The following is a 12,025-nucleotide window of genomic DNA, read 5'->3' on the forward strand; positions in this document are numbered from 1 at the left end:
AGTAGCCAGTAGTGGACACTCTCAAAGACACAATACTGGTTTAGATGAAACCAACAGTTCATCTGATCCATTCTGGCAAGTCCTCTGTTCCTATTTACTGGTTGAACCTCTCTAGTCCGGCACTCTCTGGTCCAGCGATATCCATGGTCTGGCATGATGTTAGTTAACTGGATGTTCAATTACCATGGATGTGACCAAGTTTCTCGCAGTTCCATGAAACTTCTTTACAGCCACCAGTCCTGGCTCTCAATGTTCTGTGCTGTTCTCTAGCTCTAATTTACCCCTAAATGTCTTCTAAGAGCCCAATAAGCCGTGGAAGTGTTGATATTGATCTCCCATGGTCTGGCAAACTCTCTGGTTCAGCAATGGTCAGATCCCAAAGTGCCAAACTTAGAAAGGTTCAACCTGTACTAATATTAATGGTCATTAGACACAATTTCTTGGTGAAAAATATACTAAAACTGTCATTTAAAAAATGAAACTCTGTAAGTAAGGTGCTGAAACTGTGTTCAAACTATAAGGCAAATGCCCATTATCACAGAACAAGGGGCCAGAACCTGATCCCAGTTACACCACTATCAATCAGAGTAACTTAATTAAAATGGAATGTTCCTAGATTCACAAAGGGTTAGATTTTGATCTCTACAACCTAGGTGCCTATCTACCACAGAGCACTGTAGGGAAGCATATAGGGGATTCCATCTGTGCTGAGCTGTAGAATGCTCTATTGAATTATTTTTGCTTTGGTTTTTCACATCTTTAGCATTAGTCTTCCTTGCTGTGTGAAATCTTCCCTCGGTGGTTTGATAGCATAAGGTGGCAGATACATCATAAGTAGTCAGGGCTCATGGTCCATCCAAGCTGTCTAGAAAGAGTTAACGTAGTTGGCCTTTGGCACCATGATATACAGTCTGAGAGAGTACAGGATGCCTTACTGGCTTCCGACATTTGGAATTCCCGAGATGGAATGCAGAACTGGCATCATTCTCATGGCAGTCAGAGGTTTCCTCTAAACAGAGTAAACCCTACCTTTTCCTCTGACAACCGAGCATTGGAATGGATGCTTTCCAGATCTGTTGATCTTGTCTTGTATTTTGTCTGCTGGAATGTAGGCTTGTTCAGGTTTTGTCTGTCTAGCTGGGAAAGAGCTTGAAAGGTTCCCTACCAAACAGCATATACAGCATAAACCAGTTTCTCGTTTACACCACCCTGACCCCTGTGCATTACTGGAGGGGTGAAAAGGAGTTGGAAGGTACCAGAAGTGTGAGTACAGTGTGTGCAGATAAGCTACCTTGGATCTAGCTAAATCTAGATGTCTGCGTGTGCTGCAGTCATGCCAGACGGTTGCAGTGTAGACACACTACGTGTAAGTGAGGTGTCAGGCCAAAATGTTTCTCTGGCCTCTGCTGGTTCGAATAACTGGTTCATTGAAAGGAAAACCCTTTTTCAGCGTTAATGAACCCTTTAAAGAGCGGATAACCACTAGAAATCCAGTCTGTGTGGAACAGTCATTTGACCTACCCGTTAGGGCCAGTGGGGCAGACAGTCTTGCCAGGCCCATAGACAAGGCACAGGGTCTGCTTTGTGCCCCTGGAAGGGTTGGGGACTCGGGCTAGCTGCCCCAGCCCTGCCTTCATCGCCATCCAGGTTGGAAGCTGGATAAACTCAAGTAAGGAATTGAAGCAGGGGATTGTCAGGAAGAGAGCACATATTTTAATACTTGTTGAATAAGAACTTAAAAAATAAGCATGTCTTACATCCCTCTGGATTTTTGGAAAGCATTGAGTGTCTCCCTTCTGCAATCAGATGCCTTTAAAGTGTCTTACAGTGGGCTCCCCAACTCACTAGACACTTGGAAAACACAGACTGTATTGTTTTTAACAATTCAGAAACTCTTAGGTTATCGTAACAAACACAAGAACTTCTGGGAACGAACAAGCAGAGAAGACCTAGAGAAATAATTAAGGGAAAGAGTCCAGCACACTGGTCAGTGCAAGAAGAGCAGTAGCCACAGTTAATTTGCTAAGGCACTTCTGATCTTTGTGGGGCAAATACTGGTGCATTGTGGAGGTCCCTATCCCTTCCATAGCATTACATAGTATTACAATAAATTTATATTTGTTTAATTTTGTCTGACTTTGGGGGTCCAAATAGCAGCAATAATCTATGTTGTTAGTGAGGAGACATTAGATACAATTTTAAGACTTCAGAAGAACTAGGGATGTAAAATCCCATTTAATAATCATAACCAGTAAGGGTGATATTAAACATTCACATCCCTACTAGGAACCAGATCCTTTAAAGATATTTAAGTGTCTAATTTTCTTGAAATCATGGCACTTGGGATCCTAAGTCTCATGGATTTTCAATGAGTTTTGGGAGTCTAAGTCACTTGGGCACTTTTGAAACTTTCCCATTCTCCATCTTCTGATCCTGGATCACTGTTTCTGCTAGCACCTTTGCCCCTTATTTAGATTAGGTATGTCATGTGAGCAGATGACTAAAATGATATTTGCAGTAGGAGCTGCTGGAGGCTGAGCACTTTTGAACATCCAGGTGTTTCAGTTAAGGCTGTAGCACCCCCATTAATTTTGAGTGAAAATTACACAAATGATTGATTCCAAGTTCTTTACATAGGCAGCTATTTGAATTCATTATTATTATTGTGACATTGGTGGGTCACACACAAAAACTTGACTTTATAGCCAAATAATTCCAAAATCGGCATTATGTGGTGGTGGTAGAAGAGCCATGTTGGTCTCAGGATACTAGAGAAACCAGGTGGGTGAGGTAATATCTTTTACTGGACCAACCTCTGTAGGTGAGAGAGACAAGCTTTCAGGCTACATGGAGCTTGACCGCTAACAGACAGAAAACAGATCCACAGAATGTAACAACTCCCAGTGCTGACACATTCATGGCACCGTGGAGATAGCTGGAAACAAAAGCAGAAGAAAACAATAAGTGGGGAACATAAGTGGTAGGTGGCAACACAGGTATCAGCCATCTTGTCAATCTAAAGTGTCCCTTGGAGATTGGATATAACACACACACCCCCTTTGTAGAGATTTTTCTTCATATACCCAGCCATGTCCTGCAGTCTTATTTAGATTGCCTCCCAGTCCTCTCTCCATGGGTTGCATTCCAGGGAACCAAAAGTGGGGTTCTGATTGGTGACATAAGCTATGTGGGTCAGCACATTTCCCAGTATTTACAGCATGTCAATGTGGCGAACCTAGTGGTTACGCATTCCAAAAATCTTCTAAAACTTGGTTTTTGTTCTGTTGTGTTACTTGTTTTTGCAGAGCACATATGGCAAAAGGCCCCTGAAAATGTATATCCTAGGTCAAACACATATGCTAACTGCTACTTAAACCTCATGCAAACTGTCAGTCCTTACTAGGCCTCACACTTCCTGAAAGGCCTATTTTAAACACTGTTATGAATATTTGTTTCCCCTACTTGCATTAGAGCTTAACTGGTTTCCTTATCAATATTTTTAGCATATATTAGCACACCAGCTATATAAACTATAGGTAGCTATAAGCTATATAAACTACAGGTAGCATATCTCCAAATGTCAGGTCATGGATCAAAAGTCAACAGTATAGGAGTGAGGGGGTAGCATTGGGCTGAGGCCAGTCCACTTGCTGCTGCCAATGCCAGGCCCACGGCTTGCCCTTAGGCCACCCTGGACCCACATCTTCTTAAAACACAGGGTTCCCCAAAGAGCAGGACTCTGGGTGGTTGCCCTGGTCAGTCTATGGCTCTGAAAATATAAGCCCAAACATTAGTGAAGGTGGGCCCATATTCCTGAATATTGATGAAGCATGGGCCCATATAACTTGCCACCTCTAGCAGTATGATCAGTCAGATGGCTTGCTTGTTGCTGTGTCCGTGTTTCGTAAGGCCAAAAATTGTCATCGTCAGCACATCACAGAAATAGCTAAACTGGGCTGCAGCAAAATGAAGAATCTGTCCAGTCAGAATCATTTGTTTTCATAACAGAAAGGCCATACTCTCTTTCTTCTTCTTAGTTCTTCACATTAAGTCCCTGACTTTAAAAAATAAGAGTAGTTGCCACCGTGCAGAATACTACTTCACAAACAAATTATAAACAAATTAATCTTAAAATGTACAGTAGGTTAATCGTGCAGCTTTATATAGTTACCAAAAATAAGATTACTTTTATTTAATACTAGTCAATTAGCCCGTAATAAGACAGGATTTTCAGGTCTCTCCTCCACATCGGTCTTCTCTCCTGGGCCTCCAGTCTCTCGCTCCATCTCTCTCTCCCTCCTCTTCCTACTGCCTCCCCACCCCTCTCTCAGCTCTCCTCCGCCTCCTGCCTCTCTGTCTCTCTCTTTCTCTTCTCCTCCCCCTCCTGCCTCTCACTCGGGGGACCCCGGAGCCCAAATGGCCATTTGGGCACCGCACTCCCTGTGCTGCATGGGGGGCGCAGAGCCCATATGGTCGCTTGCGCCACTTACTCCCACGCAGCGGCCCAGCTGAGTGGCCCAGAAGTCAGCCGAGCGCCACGGTGGGAGGCAAAGGGGGGCAGGCCGGTGACATTCATGGCCAGGGGGCGGGGCCTGGAGCCTCTGTTACACCACACGAGCAAGTGGCACAAGCGACCATTTGGGCCCCGCAGTCCCCATGCAGCACGGGCTGCCCAGACAGAACTGCCAGTATTTCAGCGTTACAGTCTCACAGACATTGGGCTACTATATATATGATAATCACTTTCAAATTTGCTAACGGGTTCTGAGATGATTCAACCTCCTGTTTATAAAGTCCAGATCCTGAAATTCGATCCATAATGCTTAGAGGCTGGTTCAGCTTATGCTCCGTCACAGAAAAATCTGCATGTATATAACTGGGGATGCTTATTTAACAAGGGACGATCAATACCTTGGTCAGCCACAATAGCGTGTGGGGGGACAGGTTAAAGGGCTACATTAGTATCTTTGGGTATGTCTACACTGCCGTCCTAGTTCGAACTAGGGTGGCTAATGTAGGCATTCGAACTTGCAAATGAAGCCCGGGATTTAAATATCCCAGGCTTTATTTGCATGTTCCTGGGCGCCGCCATTTTTAAATGCCCCGAAGTTCGAACTACCTGCCCGTGGCTACACGCGGCACGGGCTAGGTAGTTCGAATTAAAGCTCCTAATTCGAACTACCGTTGCTCCTCATTGCAGGAGTGGCAGCCTGCAGCAAGTGCAGCCGGGCTGATGGCAACGAACCCATGAGATGCACCAGCATGCCCAGGGGCAGCTCTGGCTCCATGTGGCCAAGTGCTGTGGTGTCCCAAGTTCGGGCACTAAGGGCATTCCAAGTCAGGACTGCTTTGCTGTCCCTTATCGTGGTAGACAAGCAATTGGGGAACCCTGAGAACTGTCTGTCCGGGGTGGGGGTAGGGTCCCTTTAAGCATGGAGCTCAGTTAGCCTCAGGCAGCAGCCCCACACACTAAGTCCTAACCTGATGCCCTGCCGGCTCTGGTTCTGGCCAGCCTTAACTTAGGTTCAGGGTCCACTCAGTGTGGACGTGCTATTTCGAAATAGCAAAGCGCTATTTCGAAATAGCTTTTGTGTATAGATGCGTTAGTTCAAATTAGCTTAATTCAAATTAACTATTTTGAATTAAGTTAATTCGAAATAGCACTGTAGTGTAGACATACCCTTAGATACACTACTACATGCCTTGTAAAGCACAAGCAAATAAGGTGAGGGGAAGCAAAACTGCTACTGCCTATTTTTTCCCCAAAGAGCACTGCAGAAGATGAGATCAACACTGGGACAATGCTTGGTAAAGGAGGGTATGTCTACACTAGCTTGGTAGTTCGAGCTAGGTAGGCAAATGAGGACAACTGGAGTTGCAATTGAAGCCTGGGATTTAAATATCCCGGGCTTCATTTGCATCTTCCCGGGCGCCGCCATTTTTAAATCCCTCTTAGTCCGAACTCCGTGCCCGCAGCTACACGCGGCACGGAGTAGGTAGTTTGAATTAGGATCTCTAATTCGAACTACCGGTACTCCTCGTGGAAGCTAGTGTAGACATACCCGGAGTGATTTAGAACTCTATGTGGCTGCTCTGGAAACTTATGGAAGGGCTGACCTCTGCAACAAACACTTAAACACATGCTTCAGTCAGTGCTTTGCTGGATTCAGGCCTAAATTGTGATGAGATTTCCATCTCTCCACTCAGGCCTGCTCTGATACGGGATATTGGCTTTGCAAATCTTCTTGGTACATATAACTGTCTACCTAGCAATACTGGATTTAGATGGCAGGCATAGAGTGACACTGTACAGCCCAATGCTGCATGATGCATAAGCAGAATTCTCATTGACTGGGCACTGAGTGAAGGTGCAGCTTTAGAGCATCTGTGGAGTGGAAAATTTCATTGACCTTCACCACCAGTTCCACCTCTTGGGAACTAATTTTCCCCTCATCCTTGTTGGCGTGTAAAAACCTGAGCTGTGTGATTGAAAAACAGCCTGACCAATGTTACCATTTGCCTCCTGAGTATTATAGCCTAGCATCGAGGACAAAGTCCAGCCAAAGTCATCAGCTTTGACAATATGTAAGAGAAAAGTAGAGCAGAAATAGGCCATGAATTATTTTGAAAGCCAAAGCAAGTAGTCACTCACTTCTCCCATTGCCAGGAGGCGATGTGGCCATGAGGCATCTAATGAAAGAATGCCAAGAGGTGGGAGAGATGTTTGGCATCAAGGTTGGGACCCTGGTCATTCCAGTGGCATTGTCAGTGAATTGAAAGAGGATGTAAGTGGCATTTTTCCAGTCTAGGGAAGAGGAAGGTTGCAGTAACTCGAACAGAAGATGAGAGCTTGGATGAGTGTTAAAGGAGCAAGATTTCTATGCTTCTTGAATGTGTGGGTGTGATGAAGTGGACCAGGCCCTGACACCCCCCTGCAAGAGGTCCTATAGTCCTGCCATGCCCTGCCCCAGAGCATCAATCCAGGCAGGATAGAGTGGCTGCAAAGGAAGCAGCCAGTCAGGGGCCAGGAAGGCCCTATAAAAGGAGCTACAAGACCAGAGTCAGTTCAGTGTCTCTGGAGACCTCAAGCTGTGAAGACTGGGTGACTGGCTAGCTGAGGGAGCAACAGCACCATGGACAGCTCTGCGTTGTGATCTCAGGACTACCAGGGGCCTCTGTCCTAAGATAAAGCCCTGAAATGAGGGCGAGGTAGCTGTCTATATGAGGAGAAGCACTGGGGCACCACTTTTTCCAGAGCGGGGAATGGAATGACGGAATGGACCCAGAGATGCTATACAGAGAGCACCGAGATGGGCCCCTGTTAAATGTGTACCCTGGATGGGGTTTGTGCACTGCATACAAGGCATGTGACTCATCCAGAGAGCTGAGTTGCTGAAAAGGCTTTTAGAAGTGAGAGAGTGCAGGCACATGCACTTGGCCAACGGGAGCGCTCGGGAGAGGTTCAGTGAGTCTAGCAAGAGGTCTGCCTCAAAGAAGACCGCCAGTTGATGGGCCTGAATGACAAGGAACGGGATGTTGCCCACTGTGATGAAGGCCCACCGTTCTCGGTATTTAATGATGTTTTCCCCATCCCAAAGTCTTTGGGTTTTTACAAAAAAGCCAATATTTGGGTTTTATCAGTTTTTCACCCACATTTTGGCTTTCTTGAAATGTAAGAATTTTTTGGTAGAGGACAAAGACACTGAAGGGCTTTTGGGGTTAGGCGGAAGCTCAGAGAAGGAATCAGTGCACATGGGGTGCAGCCTTCCACTCCCCTCCTGACCCCAGCCTTTCAAAACATGCTTATTTGCTTTCCCTGCACACTGGGGGAGCAAGAAAGGCAGGGAACTGGGTCCTGGAAGCTGACACCCCCTAATGATTGCAAGGAGTGGAAGGTTTCCTTAACAGCCATGTAGTGGTTACCCACTATCCCCAGCAGTACCAGAGAGCCCTCCCCATTACACCCCCCACTGCCCTCTATTTTGGGGCTTTACCCGTGGTTCCCAGAGGTAAATCCCAATACATTCCCAGGACACTTTTTTTTTAATGCGGAACAGGAATGGTTTTATTTCCTAAGAAAGGAGGGAGAGGGAAAGATCAAAAGCTTCACTTTGGCCAGGTACAGAGTTAAATGGAACATTTCCTCCTAGACATCGCACTGTCAAGGACAGCCTGAGATTTCAGTCTGTATGGACACAGCTGGAGCAGAGTCAGACTTGAGTCATCAGCATAGTGATTATGGTTAAAGCGGTTTTTAATCAAATAAAGACCAGTCTGTATCTTGAGGTTTGTGCAAACCTCCCCTTTGACAGCAGCAGTAGTTCTGCCATGGATTGAGGGACAGAGATTGTGCTAAATGGGTATATACCATGACAATAATTTGAAATTAAATGTGGCCATCTTTACATCCTGACACTCCTGAGTGACTATGTTCAACTCAGATGAGACATCCAGGTTTTCAGTCCACATTCCAGAAGTTTTCCAAGAGGAGTGATAAAATCGCAGGCGTTAACTCTGTGGGTGCTTTGGGACTGGTGCACCCATGGAAAAGCACCCACTGACAGCCTGTTCTCCCTTCCTTCCAACGCTTCCTGCCAGCGGCAGTCAGCTGTTTCGTGACATACAGAAAGCTCTGTTAGGAGGGGGGAAGAACAGGAATAGTATGTGCTCAGGGCTGGCTGAGCATGGGACCTGGGCAGAGCTGGGGTTTGAGCACACCCTAGACCCAGAGGAAGCCAACCCCTATGGAGAGAATTAAAAGGAGCATTCTTTTAACTGTGACCGAAATCAGGAACCTTCCTCTGCACTCACTAGACTATCACACAGCTTCATTGCCTTTTCTCTGCATAACAGTCCTAAATCTCCTCATGGACGATGCTTGTACGTCGTGCTCAAACCCAACTTCCTCCTTATATCTTTTTGAAACCCTGCCCTGTCTTTCCAGTCCCAGAGAAGACTCAAATGATAGTCCACTTCTGATATGTAGGCCCCACCCTTCGTGTCTAATCCAGCTGGACCAGAGTCCATTCAGTGTCTCTGGAGACCTCAAGCTGCGCAGACTGGGTGACTGTGTGCAAAAGTGGGTGGAACTGTACAGAAGAGGGCAAACGGGCTGGCTTAACACTTCAAAGCATGTGAAAATAAGTAATAAAGGAGATTTTCCAAAGGCACAAATGGGCAATGCTTGCCCATCTCCCATTGCAAGCCAGTGGGAAATACTGTGTGTGTCTTTAAAAGTCCCTGCCTTCTGTAGAGTGCAAGGAAATATATATTTTTGAAGAGCACAATCTGATATTTTTTCAGCTGATTCCCTAGCTAAACCCAGCAGGGGACCTGTTTCAGAACTGCTGTTATCTACCTTTCAGCACTGAGTCAGCGAGTGGTAACAGCTTCACATCCACTAGGGGAGAAAGACATGATATCTGTGAACCCAGAATAACAAACAGGTTAGAACCGCGGATGCCTTCTGTGGCTCTCCCAAAAGGCCAGCAGGAAGGTATAAGGTGCAAAAATACTGTGAGGCCCAGCTCCAAACACCCAGGCTACGTCTAGACTAGCAAGACTTAGCGCAAATACTCTAAACGCAAGAGTTTTTGCATTAGAGTATTTGAGTAAGAAAGCGTCTATACTGGCATGTGCCTTTGTGCACAAGATTTGCTTTTGTGCAAAAGCATCCATGCCAGTGTAGACGCTCTCTTGCGCAAGAAAGCTCCGATGGCCATTTTAGCCATCGGACTTTCTTGCTCAAGAAATTAACGTTGCCTGTCTACACTGGCCTCTTGCGCAAGAACACTTGTGCAAGAGGCCTTATCCCTGAGCGGGAGCGTCAGAGTATTTGCGCAAGAAGCACTGATTTTATACAGTAGAACGTCAGTGTTCTTGCGCAAATACTTGCGGCCAGTGTAGACAGGCGGCAAGATTTTGCGTAAAAGCAGCCGATTTTGCGCTAAATCTTGCCAATGTAGACACAGCCCCAGAGTTTTAAGCCAGTGTGTGTTATCCCTCTGCCTCAGCAAGCGGGAGCTTTGCTTTTGCTGAGCTGTGGGTCAGCTCTCTGACCCACCAGCCTGTCTGCCTGGCCAAGACTCTAGTACCTGCAAAGCCTAATCAGGGAGCTGGAGTTCCCAGGAGATGTCTCCCTGCGGTGTCTCACTGGACACCCATGGAAATTAGTTTCCATCGTGGTCAGTGGTAAAATTCCCACTGACTTCCATAATGCTGAGCTTAAATTTAAAAGAAAAAGAGTTACCTCAGAAATGTGTCACGGTTATTTGCCTCTCGGTTAGCATCCATTGCCTTTCTGATCTCACTGCTCCATAGAACCAAGATGTTCTTACGCATTTACAACTGGGGGAGCGACTTCTTTTTGCCTGTGTCTCAATGCTTAGAGTAAACGTATGGCGCCAAACGCTGTGAGTTCTCACATACAAACTGTGAACTTTTCCTAACTGAAATGGAAACCGTGGAGTTAAAGCTCTTTTCTGAGAGAGAGGCAGTTGATGCAATGGATAATGCACTGGGCTGGGAGTCAGGAGACATTAGTTCTTCTTCCTGCTCTTTTGTTAACCTGTTGTATGGTTGGGTTTTTTTTGTTTTTGGTGCAAGTAATTCCGCCGTCTCTGAGCCTGTTCTCTTAACTGTGTTGTCTGAACAGATTGCTAGCCCTCTGGAGGCAGGGAATGTCACTTACTATAGCCTTGTTTACATGAGGAGGGTTTTGCCAGCACAGTTAAACTGGAAGAACACAGTGGTGTGCATACAGATATCACACTATAAGAGAGCTTATATCAGTACAGCCTTGTCTGGGCTGCAAAGGATGCACTGATGTAGCAATACTGGTCTAACTGTATCTCGTGGACTGTCTTTTAGCTGGTATACCAATTAGCTTATTTTATACAGGGATCCACTATATGGGCAAAAACACTGTTTTGCCAGGATCACTGTATCTAAATTAGGGCGCATTAAGGCTGTTTTGCTATCTCCATCAAGTGCTTTTTGATCCCTAAAAAACCAGGGGTGAACACTTGAAGCCACCCCCAGGGATACCCCAAGCTCTTTTGCCCCAAAAGTGCTTGAAAAAGAAAAGAGAAAAACAAGCTGCAGTCTCCGGTAGCTGACCCCTCACTCAGAGGCATGCTGATACACCCAGACAGACCTTCCAGGACACGAGAATCAAATCATCACCTTAAAAGAAGTGATTTTTATTAAAAAACAAAAGATAAACTTGATAAAGCATACTTGGTTGCTAGATGTACAGAGCAACTAAGGAAAACAAATTAAAAGCAATCAGAGAACAGCTCTGGCACAATGCTTAGATGGTAAAGGGGGAGGGGAGGCATAGAATCACACAGAACAGTTCAAACCAAACCACAAAATAAAGAAAAATTACCCTGAACATGACAATCGGGGCGAAAATGGCAATCGGGGCTTTTTTGCGCAAAAACGCGTCTAGACTGGTACGGACGCTTTTCCGCAAAAAGTGCTTTTGCAGAAAAGCGTCCGTGCCAATCTAGATGCTCTTTTCTGCAAATGCTTTTAACGGAAAACTTTTCCGTTAATAGCATTTGTGGGAAATCATGCCAGTCTAGACGTCATAATAGGGCATTTGCTGGTATAACTGTCAATGATGGTTTTGTGATTATTTTTTTAAGGCTCTAAACTGACAGGGCTCCACCAGCAAAACTTTAAGGCTGTGTCTAGACTGGCCAGTTTTTCCAGAAAATCAGCTGCTTTTCCGGGAAAACTTGCCAGCTGTCTACACACACACACACACACACACTGGCATAAACTATACCTTGATAAGCTCAATTATACTGTTTAATTGCATCTATGCTAGGGGTCTTACTGGCATAGCTATGTTGATAAAAAGTAAATCACACCCATAACCAGCAGAGCTACTTCAGAAAAGCTTTCAACTGTAGACCGTGTGTGTTCGTGTTCGTTCAGGCTGGAGACACCTCAGAGTGCTTCTGTAATATACAAAGTAATTGTATATTACTACTGAATTGCTTCTACTGAATTGCTT

This window comes from Pelodiscus sinensis, chromosome 6 (genome assembly GCF_049634645.1).
Source record: "Pelodiscus sinensis isolate JC-2024 chromosome 6, ASM4963464v1, whole genome shotgun sequence".
NCBI classification, from domain to species: Eukaryota; Metazoa; Chordata; order Testudines; family Trionychidae; genus Pelodiscus; species Pelodiscus sinensis.